The sequence below is a fragment of the Urocitellus parryii genome, chromosome 7, assembly GCF_045843805.1.
Source record: "Urocitellus parryii isolate mUroPar1 chromosome 7, mUroPar1.hap1, whole genome shotgun sequence".
NCBI lineage: Eukaryota > Metazoa > Chordata > Mammalia > Rodentia > Sciuridae > Urocitellus > Urocitellus parryii.
The window spans coordinates 87,587,369-87,611,430 of NC_135537.1; the positions used below are offsets into that span (position 1 = coordinate 87,587,369).

General features: G+C 55.2%; 1 pseudogene; it reads right to left on the minus strand.

Annotated features, from left to right (window-relative positions):
• Nucleotides 1–464: 464 nt before the first annotated feature.
• LOC144256249 (protein spire homolog 2-like) overlaps nucleotides 465–24,062 on the minus strand; it is a 29,199-nt pseudogene continuing 5,601 nt past the window's right edge.

Sequence of the window (24,062 nt, forward strand, 5' to 3'; positions counted from 1 at the left end):
GAGGAGAGCAGAGACAGGCAGGGTGCTCTGCTCCACCTGGGAACCCAGGTGCCGTATCCCAGCCTGGACATCTTCCCAGGGAGGGAAAACTGCCAGTTCTCACTCTTGAGGTGGAGACAAGAACTGGAACAGAGGCCTGGAGCCCTACCACCTAGAGCCTTCTGCCCTCCCTTCTCAGTGAGAAAATCTATCCCTTCCCCTCCCTGCTCCTCCAAGGAGTCCTGAAAGGAAGCACCAGGCCAGGGTCTTGGAGGGAGCCTGGCCCCAAATGAACCATGGGGCCAGGAAACCATGTGTATAAATATATAGGCTGTGTGTTTATTATATAAAGGCATCTGGTATGTATATGTCCATGCACAGCTCAGGAGCACGGCGGGCAGCCGGGCCCAGCACTGGGAGCAGAGCCTCAGCCTGGAGCAGGCTGGAGCCAGGTCCCTTCCTGGAGGCCTGGCCACCTTGGGCCATCACTGGAAGTCAAGAGTCCTGTTGCTGGGGACGTAGAGGGACTGAGTGGTGGCTGCGGCGCGGTGTGGCGTTGAGAACTCCACACTTTTGCGGCTGGAGCACACGACGTGGGACACAAAGCCGGTGCAGTCACTGCAGACATCCTTCAGGGTGCAGCCGTGGCGTAGATGTGGGGGAACTCCTCCTCCACACTTCACCACTGAGGCCCCTGCAGGGATCTGGGGTGGGTGGGGACCCAGAGAGGACTGTCAGGCTGGGGAGCCAGCAGGGCTCACATATCCTGGGGGCCCTGCAGTCCCCTGGGCTCTCCTGCTGCCTGCCTCTCCCCTTCACCACCACAAACCCACAGAGACCTGGGGAAGCAACATGCCTAGCAAAAAGCATCCCAGAAGGGCTCTGGACAGGAACTGGAGTTCTGGGTCCTGACCACCCCAGCTCAGTTTCCATCTCACCACTCTGCCTCCCTACCCCTCCAAAGCCATCTGAACTACACCTCCAGGGGGCGTCCTCACACAGGTGAGGCCAACCCCTGTTCCTGCTCCCAAGTCACTGCAGAAGCCTGACCACCACAGACACCAGCACCCAGGCCAGGGAACACATTGGAAGACGTCTCGCCTTGCCGCCCTCGTGGTTTTGGCAGCAGGTGCCCTCTGAGGACTCTAAAAACCCAGTGTGTAGACAGGGATGTGTGCACACTTGTTAGAAGGCATCTTCATCTGCAACAGAGGGAGGCGTGGCAGGCCCCACAGGCACTTTGGCTCGATACCCAACAGGACCTCCTTCCTGTCACACCCCAACAGTGTCTTCTGCTCAATGAGAGAGGACTTCTTAGGAGTGGAAACTGTACCCCTTTATACCAGGAAGGGTGCAATGTGAGCCCTAGACACAATCGGTGTTCAACACCGGGGAGGAGGAAGTTGGCACTATCAAGGGTGGATCGTGAGGAGGGTGTGAAAGCAGGTGGGCAGAGGCCCTCCTCAGCGGTCTTGTTTCCAAGCTGAGGCCAACAGACACGATTCTGAGCGACACTGTCTGTTCACCTTGGTGCATGCTGCATGTCACCGGGCCACAAATGCAACGACAGATCTGGGGGAAGGCACTCCCAGGAAGGAGGCTTCAAGAGGGGCGACCTCCTCACATGGAATGTTCACTGCTTCCTAAAAAGCCTAGCAGGCCTGGAAAGTGTAGGGCAGGGTCTTCCTGGAGGAAGTGATGGCAAGGTGCCTGTGGGGCTGGAGCGCTGGTCCATGCCCATCCCAGCTGGGAGAGACCCTGCAGATCCTAGGAGATCCTCACCTTCATGCTACAGGAAGTGCAGATGGCTCTGGAAGAGAACAGAAGAGGCAGTGAAAAGGCCCAGGAAGGCACAACTGCCTCCAGGCCCCTGGGTCCCACCCCAGACCCTGCAACTACCCGTGCAGTCTGCCTGATGCCAGGTGGCTCTGGGCTTTCATGGTTCACTCCTGGCTCTTTTTCTCCTCCTCCTGGTCTCCCACCCAGTGCCCCTCAGCCCCTCAGTTTGCTCCTGGTGCATCTGGCTGTAGTCTTCATGCATCCATACTGGGGTGTGCCAGACCTGCCTCACTGAGAAGCACCATCTAAGCATAGGCCTCTTGCTGAGATGCTCAGTTTCTAGCATCATTGAACATGCTTGTAGTCCAATGTCCAATGTTATACGGAAAGGTTTTCTTATAGAAGATTCAAACATCAGTGTTACAATTTACCCACCCACAGAGGTGACCTCTGTTAGCAATACAGCCTTCATCCTCCAAACTATTCTAGACAAATAACAAAATTATTTACAACTGGAAGAGAGGTACTGTGTAAGCTATTCTATAAAGATACACCAACATCTCTTCTCCATAGTGTGAGAAATCATCCAGACTCATTTTTTAGAACAATGGGCTATGTCCTTTGGAATGAATGTCCCACATTGATTTTTCCATCAACAAACCCCTGGGTTGGGGCTGCAGACTTAGCTCAGTATTGGAGCGTTTGCCTAGCATGTGCAAGCCCTTGGGTTCCATCCCTAGCACCATATTAAAAAATAATAACAGGGGCTGGGATTGTAGCTCAGTGGTAGAGCACATGCCTAGCATGTGTGAGGCACTGGGTTTGATATATATAAATAAATAAAGGTCCATCAACAACTAAAAAAATGTTTAAAAAAATAATAACAGCCAGACACAGTGATGTACACCTATAATTCCAGCAACTCGGGAGGCTGAGGTAGGAGCATCACAAGTTTGAGGCCAGCCTCATCAGCTTAGTGAGTCTCTAAGCAACTTAGCAAGACTCTGTCTCAAAATAAAAAATAAAAAGGGCTGGGGATGCGGGTTAGAGGTAAAGGGCCCCTGGGTGCAATCCCTAGTACCAAAAACTCAACAATACATTATCATTAATTTTAAAAAATTGTTTGTTTAGTTGTTAATAGATCTTCATTTTATTTCTTTTTTATATGTGGTACTGAGAATTGAACCCAGTGCCTCACACATGCCAGGCAAGTACGCTACGGCTGAGCCACAGCCCCAGCCCAGTTGTCATTAATTTTGTTTTATTTTTTTTTTATTTTTTGTTTGCCTGGCAATCTCTGATTGGATACCAAGTCATTTTTTTTTTCTTGTGTATGTTTTGTTCCTTTATATTTATTTATTTATTTTATGGTCCTGGTACTTCCGATCCTCCTGCCTCAGCCTCAGTTGCTGGGATCAGAGGTGTACACCACCGCACTCGGTGATTCCCATTCTTCAGCTGTGTTCTGGGAAACAATGAAGATACTTGGAAGCAGTTTGGTCCTTTCAGGTCTTTCCATAATGACCTGTGAGGCCTGGAGAAATGCCGACTCCAGTGACTTACTCTTCACCTGTGTGGCAAGACCCACCTGCCTTTCCGCCCCATGCTCCAAAATCATGGCACTCCAGCGGTAGCTAGTGGACACCGACATGACACTTGGCCCTGAGTACCTATCACTTTCCTTTAAGTCTGCATGTGCCCCTGCCACGTGGTACTGGGAATTGAGCCTAGCAGGGCTCTACCATGGAGAGACATCTCCAGTCCTTTTCATTCACTAGGATCACAGTATGTGCCACCCTGCCTGGTTGTTCCACTGAATCTTTAGGACACAGGTAAGTGAACACTTCAGTAAAGGGCAGGACAGTGAACATCTCAGATGTGGCTAAATGAGAAATGCGTAAGTGCGTGGCTGTGGGTGTGCTCTGACTAGCTTTATTTACAGAGCCAGTGGTGAGCAGATGGGCACAGGGGCTGCCTGCCAGGGCCTGCCTTAGGATGGATTTGTCCCTAGCTTCAGCCATCTCCTCGCACCTCTCCTCCAGCGGCTCAAGGAGACCTCTCTGGGGGCTTTCTATGCGGCTGTGCCCTGAGAACTCTGCTGCCAGTCCTCCCTCCACGCTCAGCCTTGCCTCCTGCCCTGAGGAGATCCTGGCTCAGACCCCAGACCTAGATGCTTCCTGTGTGTTGCCAGTACCCTGGAAACCACCATTTCCCATTCTGCCATCTTGTTCCAGCTGGAAGGTGCCTGTGACCCCATCTGGGTTGAAGGTCAGAGCCTCTTGGCTATTTATGTTTAATTTAAATAGAACTCAAAATTCCATTCCTCAGCCTACTTTTCCCCAAGACCACCATCTTCTGGTCTTTAGTCACAGGGAGGAGCACGGAGGGAGGAGAGAGACCCTCACATGTGTCCTCCCGGCCTCGAGAAGCCAAGGAGATGCTGCTTCAGCACATACGTGCAGGTCTACAGGAAGGCTGGCGTTGCTACTGAGAAGAAAAGCCCACAGAGTTCCTAGGCCACCAGGAGGGTCCAGGGCTAACCCACCTGCCCACAGAGCCACCACAAACAAGCAAGTCAAGGGCAGACTCCTGCCCAGAGGGCCCCTGTGTGTCTGGCTAAGAGCCCAGGCAGCTTCCCACAACACATGAAGGAAATCGATGCCCAAGAGACAAGTCCCTATTTCCACTGAAGCCCCTGCCTGCTCTGCCCAGGAAGCCCACTGTGGGAATCCATGGGGGGAGGCTGAGTCCCACAAATCCACCCCTAATAGATGCAAAGGAAAAATACCTCCTCAGTGGCACTGACCAAGCTCAAGGACTCAACAGCCACGGCAGGTGACAGAACATCCCACCATCATGTGGGTTGCCCACCACAGGCCCACTCCTCTTCCTCCTTGTTAATTGGTAGCCAGGTGCACTGAAGGCTCACCTCTTGCAGAAGAGACAGGTGGGCGGCCAGGAGAAGAGTGGGAACTTGGCTCGGCAGCAGCAGCAGATCTGTGAGGGAAGGCACGCTGGGGCTCAGCTGTGTTCACGGCCCACCAAGGTCCTGCCCACACTGGCCTGCCCCTGACCTCCCATCAGGAGAGATCCACCTTTAGCTGTCCCCAGGCCCTACCTTCCCCCTCTTCAGGCTGCTGAAGAGCTCCTAGTCCTGGGCGAACTTCTCCATCTTGGCCTTCACCAGCACTCGACGCACACCCACCACCTCCTCCACAGTCAGGGCCAGGCTCTCCACGGGGTGGTGGAACTCCTGCACAGAGGGTCCTGCTCACGCAGCCCAAGAGCAGGGCCCCACCAGCTGCATCCCTTCCTGGGGCCAAGCACTCTGTGGCTTTCTGAAGTCAGACAGCTCCCGCCTTCTCTGAGGAGGCTTTGCTGCCGCAAGACTCCCCTGCTGGCTCTCCAGCTCCCGGTCCCCACCCTTGGCTGCCCGTGCTCCCCAGCTCCCCAGCTGCCTGAAAACACACACCCTGGGCTGATCCACACCACCAGAGGACAGGCTGTGGTGCACGCCTATTATCCCAGAGACTTGGGAGGCTGAGGCAGGAGGATTGCAAGTTCAAAGCCAGCCTCAGGCAGAGAGAGGCGCTAAGCAACTCAGCCCTATCTCTAAATAAAATACAAAATAGGGCTGAGAATGTGACTCAGTGGTCCAGTGCCCCTGAATTCAACCCCAGGTACCCCCTCCCCCCAAAAGACTGCCAGAGTCCATTTCAAATCTTCCTCCCCTTGGAAGTCTACAAACTGAGCTCTCTTTCCTCTCCACTGATCACGCAGTAGGTGCCCTGTCCATCCAGCATGGCACGGAGTCAGCCTGGTGCCACCTCCCAGTGCTCAGCATGGAACTTGTTGTGGACCTCACTGAGCTTCACTCCTCTGTCCATGGGGTGGATTTCAGCTCCTTTGAGGTAACATATATAAAGCCCATAGCCCGGTGGTGGGCACACAGAGCTCAAAAGGCCAGCTGTGTTCCCAGGGCCCAGCCTGTGAGTGCCAGAGACAGAGCTGGGAGGGCGTCCTGTCTGGGTCTTCAGCAGGCTGTCCGTATGGAGCTTCGTGGCATGGGAGGGGATCTGGACCCTGCTTTTCTCTCCACTTGGCCTAGAGTCTCTGGCTTTGGGTCCAGGCTCTGTGCCCATTGCCATGGCCAGGAGTTCTGCTGTCAGGTCAACCATGGCCTGCAGGCAGGGGAGGCACCGTGTGTGCCAGAGCAAGCCTGGCAGCCACCAGCTCTGATTTTGATAGTCAAACTTTTCAGAAGCCCTTCCAGAATGTTAAAGCTGAATTTTAAAACATGTCTCTGATTCCTGGACCCAGAAGTGGTTCTCCATTCTTCTCCCCTTGGGAACAGGCTGGATTTGGTGACTCACGTGCAATGAATAGTGGAAGCATGGCTGAGACCTGATTGTCAAATACACTGCAGCTTTCACCTGGCCCTCTCCTGGTCCACTTGCTTGGGGGACGCAGCCACCATGTGGTGAGGATGTTCAGTGGTCCCCAAGGCTCTGAGTGGCATACCCCTAGCGTGAGAGAAGCTGTCTGGGCAGCAGCTCCTGCAGCCCCCAGACAGCCTTCAAATGACACTGCAGCCCCTGCTGATAACCCAACTGCAAGCTTGGAAGACACAGCCAGGGCCCTGCTGGGCTGCTTCAGGATCTGACATTCAGAAGCTTTAAGGAATAACAAATATTGATTTTTTTCTTTTTTTTTTTTTTTTGGAGGGGGAGCGTACTAGGGATTGAACCCAGGAATGCTCTACCACTAAACTACATCCTAGCCCTTTTTTTATTTTTTATTTTTACTTTTGGTGGGGATACCAGGGATTGAATTCAGGGGCACTGGACCACTGAGCCACATCCCCAGCCCTATTTTGTATTTTATTTAGAGACAGGGTCTCACTGAGTTGCTTAGTGCCTCACCATTGCTGAGGATGGCTTTGAGCTCACAATCCTCCTGTCTCAGCCTCCCTATTTGCTGGGATTACAGGTATGCACTACTGTTCCTTTTTAAGTTTTATATATATATATATATATATATATATATATATATATATATATTTATTTAATTATATTATATATGTATATGGAATTGAAACCAGATATGCTTAACCACTGAGTCACATCCCCAGCTCTTTTTATGTTTTACTTTGAGACAAGGTCTTGCTAAGATGCTTATGGCCTCACTAAATTGCTGAGGCTGGCCTTGAATTTGTGACCCTCTTGTCTCAGCCTTCTGAGTTGATGGGATTACAGGTATGTGCACTTCATCTAGGCTGGCCTTGAACTGTGGTCCTCCTGCCTCACCTGGGATTACAGGTGTAGCCCTCACACTTGACAATAAATGTTAATTTTTTATACATTTATTTTTTTATTTGTTTTTATGTGGTGCTGAGGATTGAACCCAGGACCTCACATGTGCTAGACAAGCTCTCTACCGCTGAGCCACAACCCAGCCCATAATTTTTTTTAAATATTCATTTTTTAGTTGTAGGTAGACAAACAATCTTTATTTCATTTTTCTGTGGTACTGAGGATCAAACCCAGTGCCTTATGTGTGCTAGACAAGTACTCTACCACTGAGCCACAACCCCAGCCCCTAAATGTTAATTTTTAAAAAGCCAAATGGGGATAACTGTTTGGGGAGTAGGGTACTAGAGATCGAACCCAGGGCCTTGCACATGCTAAGTCACACCTACCTGTTTATTGATTTATTTGTTTGTTTATTTAAAAAAAAATTTGGTACCAGGAATTGAACCCAACACTCTGAGCCTCCCTAGTTGAGGGAATCACATCCCCAGCCCTTTTTACTTTTTATTTTGAGACAGGGTCTCACTAAGTTGCTAAGAATGGCTTTGACTTGCAATCCTCCTGCCTCAGCCTCCCATGGCTGGGGTTACGGGCCTGTGCAGCTTGAGAAGGAATGTTAATGCAGGAACAGTAACTAACCCTGAAGGGACAAGGGTCACCGTCCAGTTAAAATCAACAGCACTGCCTTCCTTTCACACAGAACACTTTTCAAAGCATTTCCACACCCATTCTCAGAGGGGTGTCTTGCTGCCGACCATACCCAGCACCCCTCCACCTGCCTGTGTGCCTCTGAAGCTCCTTTCATTCCTGTCACCTTGCTTGATAGAATCATATGTTGACAGGTCTGGGGCAGGGGCCTCAGAACAGGGGTAGGCAGAATCTCTGCACCACCCTGCATCAGACTTGGTCTCTGCTGATAGACCAGGGAAATCTTGGCCAGGTTAGGGTCTCATCTCTCAGCAGGTAGGTTAGGCAGAAGTCCCAGGATGCAGCCTTCAGGGCTCACAACTGCCTCAACTCACACACTCCTTGGCGTCACAGTGCCAATGTGCCCCAGCAGGGGGCAGCAAAGACCAATGTCCCAGACAGCACCAGCTGCACAACCCGAGGCTTCGGGGAGAAGGCCAGACCCAGCCAGACCCCAGGAATGGAGCCTGGGTCTCCCTAGCACCAGCTGGTATTCAGACATCATAAAGATTCACTCAAGAGGTCACCACAGGACCATCACTCACCAACCACAGGTGCCTGGTGTCTGGTGCAGAAGCCTCAAGTCTGTCTGCTGAGCTCAGGCTGCTGAGCTGGGGGGAGCTGGGATCCGGCTGGGATTGGACACTCACAGGACAGGAACCTGAAAGAACACAGGCCTGTGAGGGTCACCTGGTGGAGTGCTGGTTGGAGGGCTGTGGGTGAAGGGGGTGGTGTGTGCCTCTGTGGGCTAGGATGATCAAGTTGAGTCAAGTAGAAAGCATGTCCCCCGTGTGGGGACCTGTACCAGGGTCCATGCTCTTCAGAAGGGTCCTTCTACTGAGCCCCATGACAAGCCAACATTAAGCACCTGCGGTGCAGCAGGCAGTCTGAGCACTGGCAGGCACACACCAGGAGTGTCCCCTGCCCACATGTATGCTGGAGGCTCCAGGGCAGGGGAAAAGGGACAGCTGGCCCAGGGAGAGACCTGGGCAGCACACGGTGTAGAAAGGCCTGGCCCAGCCTCCGACCCAGAAAGGGAATCATCAGGACCAATGGGTTGTCCCGAGAGTGGCCAGAAGGCTGCAGGGCTGCTTAGGGGACCATGCAGGCCACCAAGAGGCCGGCCATCCCTGGGGGCTGACAACCCACTACCTGACAGCTCTCAGAATAACTAACCCTGCCTGGCCGCAAGCACCAGCCGATGCTCTGTGTACTCCAGCGGGAAAGGAACCTGTGGAACGACCCACATGCCTATGAGGGACTCCTGCTTCTGTCCACAGAGAGGACTGAGCTGGCTGGTGTCTGGCCAGGCAGCTTCCCTGCTGTGTGTCAGCTGCCTTGAGATACAGTGAGGCTGGAGAATCGAGTTCTTGAGGAAATGTTTTATAGTAAATGAAAATGTCCTCAAGTGAGAAAGGGGGTGTCAGTGGGAGACTGAAGGTCTTATTGCAAGCAGCAGCTCCTGTACCCTCGGGAGCTGCCTGCTCAGGAGGGCCTGGGCCTGAGCTGCCCTGGGCAGATCTGAGGGGAAGGTCAGGCAGGAGGTGGGAGCAGCACTTGCCCTGGTCTCGGGTGCTGGGTTTCCAGGTGTGCATGCTGCCTGCTCGGGGCCAGGGTGGCTCCATCCCTCCTGGGGGCTGTGTGGCTGGCTGCAGGCCAGAGGCCATTTCACTCCGGAGCTGGGCCAGGTCATGCTCCGAAAAAGAGCGGTCCCGTTTCAGCGCCACCTCCCCACAGGGAGACTCTTCTTCCTGCAGACACGTCAGATAGAGCCCTGCCCTGGCCACGATGCTCCCAGTGCCCTGCCCATCCCTGACCGAGGCACAGGACCCAGGGGTGCTAGGAGGTCCACAGACACCCTAGGCTGCCCTCTGCCCACTGCTGGGGTTCCCATCTACTAGAAAGTTCATAGCAAGTGCCTTAAAAACCCAACCCTCCCCTGAGGTCTTTGGAAAGTCACGGAGAGGTGTACAGAAGAAAGCTGAGCCCACCAAGAGGACCACCACAGGAGTCATCTCCTGTCCTCTTGGGAAGGGGAGGGCTGTGGTCAGAGGGCAGCAAGAGTGACAGCTTTTCTTATCAACCAGGGACTGATTAGCCTTCTGGACCCAGATGATGGGTCACATCTATTCTCAGCTTTTTTTTTTTTTTTTTTTTTTTTTTGCTGTGGGAAGAAGTGGTCCCAGGCCACTGTCCCAGCATCCCAAAGCTACTTCTGAGCTGCCACGATGGGATAAGGGCTCTAAGCCCCCCTGCCACCACTGGCCAGTAGCCCTGGAAGTGGATGCCCCACCCAGCTGAGCACTGTGGCCCCCTCTGGTCCTCAGGAATCTCTGTGGGATCTGACCTCAGATGTGGTCATCTCCTCCATCTCAGCCAAGGTGGGTGCCTTGAGCAGGACTCGGGGTCGCGAGCGCTGCACACTGCTCCCAGCATCAGGAACGGACAGGTTGATGCAGGAAGTGGACTTGATATAGCCAGAACAGGCACTGAGGATACAGGGCAGAGAGCTGAACCCTGGGAGGCAGGAGGCCAGGCAGGTGGGACGTGAGTGGGGAGGAGGCGCACAGGACCCGTGCGGCCAGCCTGGTAGACAGGGTTTGGCTTAGTTCCCTACTTTACAGAATGGGAGCCTGAGGGCTCGTCAGTCACTAACAAATTGGACACCCAACCCGAGGGGCAGTGCAGGCTAGCCTCTCAGAGACAGAGTACAAGGATTGCAGATGGTCTCCACTCTGACCGGGAAGATCATGTGTCAGACATCTGAATAAATGCCTGATTTTCCCAGACCCCAAAACTTCGGTTTTATTTTGTTTTCTGCCTAATTGTTGAAATTTATCATAGCAAAAAGTACAAAGTCAGGTCAAAACCCAGAGTAAAGTCAGGGCACCTTGAACTTCACAAGGCCAGACTACAAACTGGGATCTCCTCTGCCCAGGAGCTCATGGAGCCGACACCAACTCCTGATTTGTGGCGTAACCAGGGGAAGTGGGGGACTTCATCCAGGGCCGCCTGGGGTCTCTTCTCCCATCACCCCTCCTCTTGCTCACCACGGGTGCCCAAGCGCTGGTCCCCCACAGGGCACAGCCTCCACTCCTGCTTGATTTCTTCCAGGATCTTCTCATACAGGGTCCTCTGCTTCTGTGGCAAGGGGCACAGCCTTCTCTCTGAGACCTGCAAAGAGGATGAAGCCCGAGGTAGGAGGGACTTAGACAGTGACAGGGGATGCTCAGGAGTGGGGAGATACTCAAGGTTCACAGGACACATGGCACTAACTCTTGGATCTCCAGGAAGGAGTGCTACCTAAAAGAGCTCTGCCTGCAACAGGCATGCGGGGAGGTGACCAGCACCATCCTTCTAGAAGGACGGAGGCCCAGGGCCCATGCCCAACCTTCCAGCCAGGAGACAGGGAGCAGAGCCCACCCCATGGTTCGGCAGAGGTATGCTCAGGCCCCCCTTGCAGGTGAGACACAAGACAGCACCAGGGCTGGAACACCCTGCAGGAGGCATAGCATGGGCACCTGCTTCAGCAGAGGCCGGGAGCTGATAAAGTCCAGGATAAGCTCATGTGCATCCTTCTTCACTCGTGGGGGGATGTCCCCATCGACCTGCTGCAAAGAAGCCCCAGCTTAGACCGGGGCTGACCTGAGTTCGTCGGGGTTGTCTGCTGGTGACTGGGAGGGCTCACTCAGCCCCTGACACAGCCTGGCCTTCATTTCTGACCTGCCTCTGATGGCATCGGCTCCCTGGGACCAAGCTGTCTCTAGGACAGGTACACGGCAGGTAGTCAGCTACCACCTCCAGTACTCACACCTCTAAGCCCAGCCATTTGATCTCTCTCTACCCTGGATTCTTCTAGAAAGGAGCTTGCTAGTACCCACCTCAAAGGGTTGTCACGGGAATGAATGAACCTGTTCATTTAAAATTCTAAGAGTAGCTGGGTGCTGTGGTACACGCCTGTAATTCCAGCAGCTAGGGAAGCTGAAGCAGGAGGATCAGAAGTTCAAAGCCAGCCCTGCAACTTAGTGAGGCCCTAAGCAACTTAGTGGGACTCTCAAAATAAATGAATGAATGAATGAATGAATGAATAAATAAATAAATGGTGCTGGGGATGTGACTCAGCAGTAAAATTAATGATAATCATAAAATTCCAAGAGTGGCATCAGCCCATGCCAGGGCTGCTGGGTGCACCTTAGGTGGAATAGCCCTGCAGCCTCAGTTCAAGGCCTCCCGGGCGATCTCCGTATTCCCCATCTTCTTTGTCAAACTGTGTCCCCAACACAACATTGAGCTGTGGGCCCCGAGGGCCACACCTGCCTTATTCATGATCTGTGTGCAGTAAGGGGCTCAGTGTTCAGCCTAAGGAGCCAGGGCCTCCAGCAGAGGCGGGCAGGAGCTTGGCGCTCACCATGACCTTGTGCAGCTGGTAGTTCCTGGCGCGGATGTCCTGCATCAGCATCTCGAAGGGGGTGAGCTGGAACTTGGTGGGCAGGGGCTTGAACTCTTGCTCCTGCACCTTCTTGAGCTTCACCCCATGGCACAGCTCCCGCATGAGCTGGAACCACAGCCGGGCCTGCCCCAGAGACAGACAGGGCCCTCAGCCTGTGCAGCCTCCGGGCACAGCCCTGGGGTGACTCTCCTGTCTTACCCAGTCTGTGTGTCCCAGGTTGTCCAGCTCCGCCAGCGGCTTCTCCACCTGAGGCTCATCCTCCCCCAGCTTCTGCAGCATCTGAGACCACACATCTGGTTAGTCCAGAGAAGGTGGGAGATGGCAGACATGGGACATGGGCTTTCCTCACCACACGGCTACTGCTAACCAGCTGAAAGGGGACCTGTGGAGTCCTGACCCAGGCTGTGGGGCTCGGGAAGATGTCTGGGAGAACCACGCTCTCCACCTCAGAACCAGACAAATACCTGTCTGTCAGCTCTAGGTGGCTCCTTCTGGGTAGGGGCTGGTGAGAATCTAGTACCCATGTGGCACCTCCTCCCATCTCATCCACATACCCCAGGGAAGTGTGGCAGGGCTGGGAGCCCGGATCTCAGTGCACACAACACCTCCTCAGGGGCACCTTGGCCAGCTATGGCCCACGCATTCTCCTGAGACATTCACAGCTGCTCCTCCACCACGATCCCCACAGGAGGCCACATGGAACCCTGCACCTCAGAACCTGCAGCTAGACCTGCCGCAACATGGCACAGGCTAGGTCCTCAAACTGAGCAGATGGTGGTGGGTGCAGGCCAGTGTGGTTGCCAGCAGGTACGGGGGGGGGATCATTCCCAAACCAGGAAAAATGCCAACATCATGGTGAGGGCGAGGAAACATCCTGGCATTAGGGACTGTCAGGTGACTGTTCTGGGCTGAGAATTTGGGGAAGGCTGCTGGACTAGCTGCCTCGGTTGCCCTGCATCTCAGCCTGAGTCAGAGCCTGACTGCTCTGACTCCCCTGTCCTGGAGAAGCATCTGCCCTTCAGCCCACAGCCACTCTTGACCAAGACAGAACCGGTTACCCTGGCTGCACCCCAAACTACTTGCCAAATGGCTCTGAGACACTCTAGGAAGTACTGCCAGCTCAGAGAAGCACAAGTCATGCCATTCTAATAGCAGTCCCCAGGTGGGGCCTGGCCAGCCCAGTGGCACAGGGCGGGAGGGTGGCTCTCCCATCCTGAGCAGGCTGCTTCTCTCCAAAATGCCCGCCTAGACTAGCATAGCTGCACCCCACCGAGGGACCTGTCTCTGTGCCCCCTACCACCAGTTCCCTGAACTTCAGGCCAATGGCTCGACATCCAGAGCTGTGTGTTCCTGCTGAAATAGGAGCCTTGCTGTCTGGGTGAGAAACTGAGCAACAAAAGACACAGGCTAAGTTCAAGGAAGGAGGAAAGCATCAGGACCACCAACTGTCTGGAGTCACGGGAGAATACCCCTAGGATGTCAAGGAAGAGCTGGAGAGAAGGTGGGATGACCACAGGAACTGGGCACAGGCTGGTAACCTCCCCATCTCGGCATGTGAGAGCTGCAGGGGAGGCTGGAAGCTCCAGCCTTTTCTTAGGACCCAAGGGTCAGTGAAGCTGCCAAGAACCCCTCTGTATTAGAAGGAAAAAGCACCCAAAAAGGTGAAGGTAGAGTCAGGGACCATACCAGGTAACTCCCAAAATACCTTCCAACACCTAAGCAAAGGAGTGCAGCCAATCTTTCTGACCTCTCCAGGTACCCCTCTCTCCTCTGTGGAAAGCTGATGGGCCCAGGGTTGCTGCACTTAGGACACTGCCAAACAAACCCATCAGCTCCCTTTGAATAGCACCAACTCCTCCAGGAGGGGCTGAGAGCTGGGAGAGCAGACTGCATACCATCCCTGAGGTCCAGGGGGATCAGGACAGCCCCAGAGGAGAACTGTGGCTTGGGAGCCCAGGGAGACCAGCCCTGCCCTATACTGGCTCTGCAGCTCCCAGAAAGGATCCAGCCTCCCAGAGCCTACATCTGCCCACCTGCAAAATGGGCCCAACCTTAGAGGGGTACCTGGAGAGCAAGGCCAGGCACAGCACATACCCACAGGTACCCCCACGGAACTGCCCACCCACCCCACTTGAAGGATCTGTGTGGTTCTGAGAGGTGGAAAGGGGCTGCCATTGGCATTGTCTTCAGAAGAAACTGGGACCTGGGGAGCAGGTGGGGGCAGCAAGCAGGACTCCCTCACAGAATCATGACAGCTGGCTTAAGGCAGCAGGAACGAGGCTCAGGCAGAGGCTAGGAGCCAGTTGCTGCCTCCCTAGGCCTTGGTTCCCTTCTCCAAAAACCTGGCCAAAACATATGAGGCTTCAGCACACAGCCCAGAGCAGCTGGGGCACTCCCACCTGAGGGGCAAGGTACCCACTAGTAACCCCCCAGATCCCTTCGGGTCTGGCCATCCGTGGGCCCCACCTTCAGCACTGTGTTACCAAGCTCACCTCCTTGGCCTCCCGCACCCTGGCTAGGAAGGCCTGGAGCTCCAGCGTCTCCACAAAGAGTGCGCGGTGGGCCTGCGCGCCCTGAGGGTCGGTCAGCCGCGCAGCGCACAGCCGCATGGCCTGGGAGAAGGTGCGCAGGGCCCAGGGGCCACTGTCTGCAACCTCCTCCTCCTCCTCTGGACCCCCGTAGCCCTCGTCCGCTGCCCCACAGCCGCTGTCCTAGAGGTCGCTGTTGGCCATGAGGTCGATGAGCCTCTCCAGCTGTGGGCTGAGCTCGCGCTCCTCGCTCTCGTCCAGGCCCCAGTCCAGTGCGCGGTAGATGGTAAAGCCCAGCGACTGCACCATCTGCAGGACAAAGAGGGGTTGGCGGCAGGCGGCAGGGAACAGTGCAGGGCGCCCCAGAGCTGGGAGGCTGCCAGCCCCTTCACAGGCGGGGAGTGGCCAGGCCCAGTGAGAGGCCAGGAGGGAGGAGCCAACGGCCCACTGAGGGGATACACCAGGTACAACACGGTGAGGTGCGTGACTGAAGGGACTGCCTGTGGCACACCACTTTGCAGAACAGCTTGGCCCGTCGCAATCCAACAGACGGGACCAGTGCCTCAGCAGCTCTCTCCAGATGCTGAACTGACGGGTCCCCAGCGCGGCCACTGGAACGTTCTCCAGCTGAGAGTGAGAGCGCACTTGGGACACTCACAGGGAATGCTACCACACAGCAAAGAGGAACCAAAACGCAGTCCCACGTGCTGATCCAAGGGACAGGATGGGCAGAGAGCCTTCAGGACACACCGTCCCTTCCAGGAGCCTCGGGGAGCTGAGCCTGATCAGATGCAGAGAGTCAGGGGCTCCCCACAGGCATCCTCACTGGGGTGCCACTGAGAGGGGTGGACCTTCCAGAGGTTCCACTGCAAGGTCTTCTGCTGGAGTGTGCCCTCGGAGGGAGAGTGCAGCCCAGCCCTTCCCTCCTCTGCCCTGTGCTCCCACCATGAAGTCCTGAGCTACACCGGCCCAAAGCCACAGGGCCAACTGCCATGGACAGAAACTCGGACACTGTGATACAAGATGAACCTTTCCAGGTACTTGAGTCTCAGAGGCGGAAAGCTGGCTGACCCCAAGCCAGACATGGTGAAGTCTGACCTGAAAAGTCATCACACTGGAGTGGGTGGTGGGTAAGACGAGGGGATCACCGGGCAGGGTGGGTGGGACCCAGTGCCGTGGTGCCCAGTGAACCAGGCACCCCGGGCTGTTCTGCCTGCTTTGGATAAGCTTGAGGCTCTCCGAGTTCTTCACCTGTTGGTTCGGTTTGGTTTGTGGCACTGGGTCTGAACCCAGGCCTCCAGCATGCTAGGCCAGCACTCCACCTCGGCTACACCCCTGCCCACAGGAAGTGTTTGTTGTTTGTTTGTTTTTTAAGCTCATTTTTAAAATCCGAGAGGTCTCGTGGTGGAGGCCTCTGGGCTCAGCGCCTCTCGGCAGGGAACCCTGTTTCCATAGTCTGCCTTTAGGGGCCTGGGGACCAGAGGTCTGTGGAGGGGGAGTGGGTCCTGACACCGCTGCATGGGGACTGCCCTGCCCTGCACAAGGTCCTTGCTCAGCATCTGGAAGGCCATCCTCAGTGACGGCCGCCATTTTAAGAGAAAAGTTTTGCTTTCCTGCCCCAGGACCTTCCTGAGAAAGGCTCACCACTCCTCACACCAACCCTCATGCCCACCCTCATCAGGCCCACCAGGCTCTGGTTCCCGAGCCTTCCCCCTGAAAGTCCCAGGACCCCAGCCCGTTTGCCCTCCCCCATCGAGATGGCCATTATCTGTCAGCTCTAACAAGTGAACTCTCATGTCTCCCTGCCTGGCTCCAACTTTTATCCCTGGCTTACACTCTCTCCCCCCTTCGCCCTGGCCCACGGGCTCCCTTGGAGGGCTGGGTGTGCTCCCAGCACTGTGACAGGCCACAGCTCTGCTGAATGCAGTGGACAGCAGGGCCACCCCAGCCTCAGCCTCAAGGTGGCCCACCTTCTCCCCTGGACGCATCACGTCCCCAGGGAGCCCCTGTCTGACTCCTGCTGAAACTCGCTTCCATCAGGTAAGTGAAGAAACCCATGGTCCCAAGTCTAGCTCCCCCTTCCCTCTGGCGACTCCTCAGACCTTGCTCCAAAGACGATCTTCTCTGTGACATCTCCTGGTGACCTGCACGGGATCTTCAGAGGTACTGACTTTGCAGATATCTGGGTGGGTGGGGAGGACTGGCAAATCATCCGAGTTCCATGTTCAGAAGATGGCAAGAGTCCCATAATTGAGGCCAGTGGCTGCCTCCTTCAGATGAGTGAAGGAGGAGACTTCTGATCCCTGACTAGGCATGGCTATCACCCCTTGCCAGCCTGAAGCAGCCACAGAAGACCGATGTTTAGCCAGGCTCGGTGCACATGTTTGAATCCCAGCAGCTAGGAGGCTGAGGCAGGAGCATCACAAGTTCAAGGCCAGCCTCAGCAACGTAGTGAGACCCTGTCTCAAAATGAAAAAAACAAAATGGGCTGGGGGTGTAGCCAGTGGTGAAGTGCCCTTAGGTCAGATCTCCAGTGCCAATAGAGAGGAAGAAAGATCATCACCTCTCACAGCCCTTAAGACAAAGGGTGCAAAGTTTCTGGGGGAATAAGATAAAAATTTAGGATAAAAAAAGATATCTACTAAGTCTCAAAGGAACCGCCCAGGATCCAGGAGAAGCAGGGACCAGAGCTGTTAAGTCTTGAGCCATACGCCCTTGGAGCATGCCCTGTGGAAGGAGGAAGCTCAGAGCTCCACCCTGGGCCACCTGCAGTCCAGCCCCAGCTACAGCCCTCTATAGCATTGCCCTGGCCCAAGGCGGGACTTCTCATCTAGAGAGCCCACATTCTCCCCTGAATGGGTATCTACTTCCTGAATAAACCTCTGTTTATTTAGAAAATCATGCAAAAAATACAAATAAATAATGACACTCCTGCCAGGTGTGGTGGCCACACTGATAATCCCAAACAGGAGGCTGAAGCAGGAGGCTCACAAGTTCAAGGCCAGCCTGGGCAACTTAGTTAGACCCCTGTCTCACAATGAAATGAAAAGGGTGGGGTACAGCTCGGTGGCTCGAACTCCCTAGCCTGCACAGGTCCGGGCTCATCCCCAGCATACGACCTCCCTGTGATCTGCTGGGCATTGCTCTTAGTGCTAACGGACTTTCATGCTTTTCTTTTATGTCATGGATCACAAGGATGCATTTACGCAAAGACACTCTCCTAGTCAGAGCCTGGGCTGAGCCTGGTGTCACTCTTCTGCTTGGCTGTGGACAACCCACCGACACCATCTCTCATCTTGCAGTTTGGGGAGAGAGGCACAGAGAGGTCAGGTTGCCTGGGCACAGCTTGCAAAGAGCTGGGCCTTTGCTTGGCCAGGCCTGGGTCTGCTGTGTAGAGTCCTCAGCCTTGTCCCTCACAAGGAGGCTACTGCCTTCTCCGGGAACCTTCTGGGTCACCTGCTTCAGGGCCTCTAGCTTCCTGTGTGTCCACCTCTGGGAGCCTGGGGAGGCAGGGCCTGCGCCATGCCGAGCAAGAACAGGTGGCCAACCCAGTGCCAGGCGGAGGGCCAGCAGGAGTGCAGGGCGGCAGTGGGGCCGAGGGTGGCCCCTGGAGGCCACCTCAGCATGTCTGTGCCTTCTGCAGATGAGCATCAGGGACAGAGCTCCAAGCCACACCCTAGACTCTAGAGCAACAGCCACAGCCACGAAACTCTAGCAGAGGGTCACACCTGACAGGTGCCAGCCTGAACCCAGCCCAGGCAGGCGAAGCCCAGGGTCAGGGGGGCTCCAGCAGGGCCTCAGGGCCCCTCCTGGGTACCATGGTGATGGGGGCAGTCAGGAGTTACAGTCCCCTCGAATTCCCGGTGATCCTTTTGGCCTCTGTGTAGGGGCCAAGAATGAGCGAGGAGGTCGGAAGGGCATCTCACTCCTACTCCATCTGCCTCGAGCTCCAGGCTGGCTCTGACGGTCTTTCTCATGCAGACCGCCCATCCCTGGACAGGAGGACAGACTGAAGGCACAGGAGGAGAGCCCCCTCTTCCGCCTGGCCCCGAGCTAGTGCCACACTGGGGAAAGTGCCAACTGCAGTCCAGTCTTATCTGACAGCTGCGTCAATGAAAGGTCTTCTGTGCCTCCAGTCATCGGAACTCTCTGGAAGTCAAGAATGCTCGTTCCCCATAAGGAAAAGTCTAGGCAGTTGGCCAGGCTCAGAACCTCTAGCCCTGCGGGCATTCCAGCACTGGACAGGCTCAGCAGCCTGGGGGTGGTCAGAAGCTGCAGGGGTCTGTGGGCACCTCGTTCAGCCCGAGTAGCCCCAGTCCAGACGAGGTGCAGGCAGCTCCCCTGCTGAGGCTACTCACTCTCAAGTGCACCTGGGGCCTCTGAGAACAACAGTCCTGACTGGACTATTCCCATACACTGTTGTTGTGAATATTTATAAATTTTTAGTTGTAGATGGACCCAATAACTTTATTTTAATGTGGTGCTGAGGATCAAACCCAGTGCCTTACACATGCTAGGCAAGCGCTCCACCACTATGGCCCTAGCTCCTCTTTATAAATCTTTTTAAAACTTTGGAAAGTTTTCAAGTAATAGACTACTTGGGGACTCTGCACAGCAGGGGCCAGCTGCCACCCAGGAGCACTGCACTTGGGAAAAATAAACTATCCAAAATATTATGCAGCCATGAAACGGGATGACTAACCACCACAGGGCAATGCAAAGGAGTCTTGGAAACACACAATTGTTTGAGGAATCTCTATGTAGGACAAGAACAGAGCTGGTAAATAAACTCGGCGATGTGCTACTTGAATGGCAGTATTCCAAGGTGAGGGACTATGGGAGGTGAGACACACTGCTAGTTTCTGGGTTCTCAACAACAGATGGTATATCCTCTTCTGGTCTGTGCCCACTTCCCCCTGAGTGTGCCACTGTGTTTACTGTAAAACAGGTGTTATATTAGAGCAGTGGTCTAAAGACACAGAGAAGAAACAAATCCAGGACGTGATCTCGGGGCAGGTGGGTGGAGGAGGAAAGGGTTGGAGATGTGGGCTGGGTGGGAATTCCTTGGCTTGTGTCCTTGGCTGGTTTTCCTCTTTGCTCCTGAAACTCACACCCAGCCCCCAGCATTGTGCCTGTGAGGCCAATCAGGCAGAGGTCATCACCTACTTCCCTCTGGGTCAGTAGCAACTCTTCCCTTGCTCCTGCCCCAGAGCCCTTGACACCCTGCTGGGCCCTCACCACCTGTCCTCTATGCACAGCTTCCTCCCAGGCCGCGTGAGGCCCTCTGGGTGCTGCGCTGTCCTGCCTTGACGAACAGCTACAGGACTTACTTAATATGGTCAGAGTGTCCATTACGCAATGCAGGTTCACTCTCACAGGATCAAGTCGTCATTAAAACTGTTTTCAGTACCTGAGCTTCTGAGCTGGCTGGGGACACCATCGTGGTCATGGGCTCTGCAAGAAAAGACAGCGAGTCAGGTTCCCCCAGCCACCCCAGGACCCAAGAACAGTCTGCTCCCCCTGTCTCAGCTCACCACGACCCCAGGAGCCCACACACAGGCAGCTCCCCAGCACCCCTGCAGCTGCAATGGCCACCTGAGCCAACGGGAAGGTGGGACGCCCCGCCCCCGGCCCATTTCCCTGTAGGAAAATACAGTAATCCCCCCACTCTCCCAAGGAACCCCAGAAAGTTCATTGCCAGCTGAGCCACCAGGTCACTTGCAAGGCCCTTCAAGAGCCAGCTCTGGGCAGGACACCTGGGTGCCAAGAGTGACTGTCCCTTTCTGCACTAGAGAAGGCAGACCCCAGTGCTCCCCAGGGCCTGCTCTGAAGAGTGGTCAGCAGTGCTGGTGAGTGGGTCCAGGGGCTGGGGTCCAGGCCTGCTTGGAGAAAGAGGGAAAGGAGGGAGCAGCTCAGGTAGGTGGTGGCTTCAGGCAAGAAGCCGTGGTCTGAAGTGAGAAGCTGTGACGTTGGGAACTGAGGTGGCCTGCCTCTGAGTTACACTGTCGGAAGAGACTTGGGCTCAGAGGAGCTGACAGGCTTTGCCTAGCTGGGAATGTCCACCTCGGACTGCGACTCCTGGATCTGAGGCCCACGTACAAGCTCAGTGTGATGCTGAGTGGTGGCAGGTAGTGAGTGGCATTTTGCAGGTGCTCATCCATGTATGCCGAATCCAACCCAGGAAGTGGGCAGCTCAGGCACCCATTCACAGATGAAGAGACAGAGGCTCAGAGATGACCTCCTGTACTCCAAGGTATCACAGCTAGTGGCGGGGAGATAGTGCCAGAGCAAGGCAGGGAATCCCATAATCTGGACCACCAGTTGCTGCCCAAGCCCCCCGTCCCCCAGGTTCCAAGGATGCCACGGAATGAGATGCAGAAACCTACCCACACATACGACGTGCAGGGGCACTAGAGTGGGAATGGGAGCTTCACTGCCTTCACTCCTACTACAAAGAGGAGAGACATGGGAAGACAGACCTCAGGACGGTCTCCGCACAAACCTGCTAATGCCACAAACACTTTCAAAATGCCATCAAGAGCCAGGAGGATTGCCCAAGATAAAGGAGACTGCCACCCACTGCAGTAATGGGAACAGTCCAGGCCAGCATCGGTGAGGTCAGGAGAGGCCAGCAGTGTGCAGCAGGCCACAGGCTCCTGTCCTGGGCCAGCGTTCTGCCTGCTAGGCAGTCAGGGAAGCTGGCAGCCACAGCTGGCTCCAAGTAGTGGGGAGGTAGAAGCATCAGACCCAGGAGCAAGGTGCTTCCTGGAGGCCAGTGCCTGGGTCATGCTGCTGGTCGGGAAGGGCAGGAGGGGCTGACCGAGAAGGGTGGCCAGCCCTTCCCAGCTCTCTGCACACTGATGGCACACGCAGTCTAGCTCTGCAGCCAGCTCTCTGTGGAAATGCTTTCAATGCTTGTGTTGCTGTCTCAAATAGTTCATATATTAGCAAAAACAACAACAAAAAAAAATCATGCCAAAATTAAAGTGTCTGTGAATCTTAATTGTTTTCAGTTGCAAGGCTTAGGAGCTCTCCAGGGTTTGATGAGCAGGCTCCGCCTGCTGAGATGGGGGGTGAAGGAGATCTGTCAGGGAGGCCAAGCTGGGGCCTCCAGGAGGCGGTCACAAAACTCCAGCAAGTTCCAGCCTCTGTCAGCCACTTGGTAGGGGTGGTGCCAGGAATCCCCCTCTGTGGTGAGGAAACTGGGGCTCAGGCAGACTCAGAGATTTGCCTGAGTCCACCCAGCTAATAAACGGCAGAGCTGGGTCCCCGCCAAGCTGAAGCACACTCCTGACCCACCCACCCAACAGTCTAGGTACCACTGCCCGGAGCTGCCCTCACTGGAGTAGACAGAAGCAGACAGAGGCAGCGGGACCCAGGAGATCACGTGTCTATGGTGAGACCTCCAGAGGGGAGATGGAGCCAGACACAGGCTCCCACCATCACTCCCTGATCCCTGCCGTGGGCGGGACCTCTCAGGCACCTCCTCCTGCAGGAAGGACACCCTCACCAGGGAAAAGGAAACCCACTCCAGATTCTCTTGCGTGGAATGGCGAGTGAGGAGAACTGAAGCACTCGGCACTCCTCTGAACACTGTTCCGATGGTGGAAGGACAGACTGCACCTGGAGGAGAGGTGCCCAGAGGACCTTCGCAGCTGCCCCCAGCTGCCTCCAGAGGAAGCGCACAGCCCTGCGTGGCAGGTGAGAGGAGGTACCTGCACCTCTGCCCCGTCTGCCCTGGGAGGACTGGAGACGTCAGATCCTGGCCAATCTGTGGCCCTCAGGCTCTGGGTGTCCTCCCTCGGACCTCACTTTCTCACCTGCAGGACAGAGGTGACACCTACGTCTAACAGTGTCACCTCAGAGAGGTGCAGCAACAGAGGCAGAGAAGCTTCCCGAGGTGGAAGGGTATGCAGAGCACCTTCTGCACTGTGGCAGGGCCTGGAGTCAGGACAGCCTGCCCAGAGCATCTTGTGGCCACAGCAGGCTGCAGAAACACAATGTACATGAGCCTGATAGACAGGAGAACTGGCCGCAACCCAGCAAGGCCACCACCAAAGTTTCTCAAAACCACGGCCCCGGCCTTCCAAGGTAGCAGGTCTGCTCCCCAAAGCCTTGCCACACAGCATGACGCCACCTGCCACTCACTGTAGCACCTTCTCACCACAAGACACTGGAAACACACACACACACACACACACACACACACACAACAGAGACAGGAACAGGGCATCCTGGAGTGGAGTGGGAGGGCAGAGGGCAGCTCTACGTTTCAGAGCAGAACCCGTGTGCTGGTGTGCGTGAAACTTTACACTGTGGCTAAGAGGCCAGTAGGTGGGGATCATAACACAGGGCTCTGGGATGCTACTCTCTCTGCAAGTTCTGAATTTGGGTCTTGTGGACGCACTACAGAGTCAAGAAATCAATTCGTGCAAAAGGGTGCCACTCAACGTGCAGTGCTGCCCTGTCTCAGAGGTGGGGTGGAGCCCAGAGCCAGCAGACTTTGGACCCAAACACCCTGTGTGCTCCCAGCAGCCCAGGGTCTCCACCACCTCGGTCCCCTCTCACGGGGAGACACCACCCCCATGGTCACTGTCAGGGTGAGTGAAAAACACCCAGTGTCGGTGATTTCAGAGCTCTCCACAAAAGCTCGTTCCACAGTCAAGACTCTAACTGCAAGACCCAGTCGGGCCCTCGGTGGAGCGTCAGCCTTCAGGAGCTGGAGGACGCCCACAGGCAGGTTCAGAAGTCGCAAGCTCTGTTTGTTCAGCAAACACAGAGCTCTTTGGGTCAAAGGGATACAAGTGTGTCCCTCCTCCTGGGTCACTTCTGCCAATCCTCGGGCTGAGATCAGCATGATTCTCCACACGCTCCCCAGGGGCTCCCCTCAGTCCACTGGGCAAGGATCTGAGAGGAGACCCAAGTCAGGGGATTCGAGAACCTCGGGTGGAATGTGGATTCTAGAACCACTTGGAACATTCCTGGGCCCCAGCAAAGATCTACTGAAGTGGAATCCGTGGGAGGGACCAGCACAGGGTGGTTCTGACCACTGGGGTGGTTCTGACTGTTCAACAGGCATAGTGGGGCCCTGACAGCAGAGGGTGGGGTGCAGAGACCTATTGAGGAAGGTGTGCCAGGACTCATGTTCCATCATATGTAAATTTCACATCAAAAGAAAGAATTACAAACAAACGCTAAGCTCTGGTAACAGCACACATGCTGAAGTATTTAGGGGAAGTAGATTGATGTGTATACAACAATTTCCTGGAAATACATCAAGAATGAGCCAGGTGCCAAGGCACACACCTGTAGTCCCAGCCACTCAGAAGG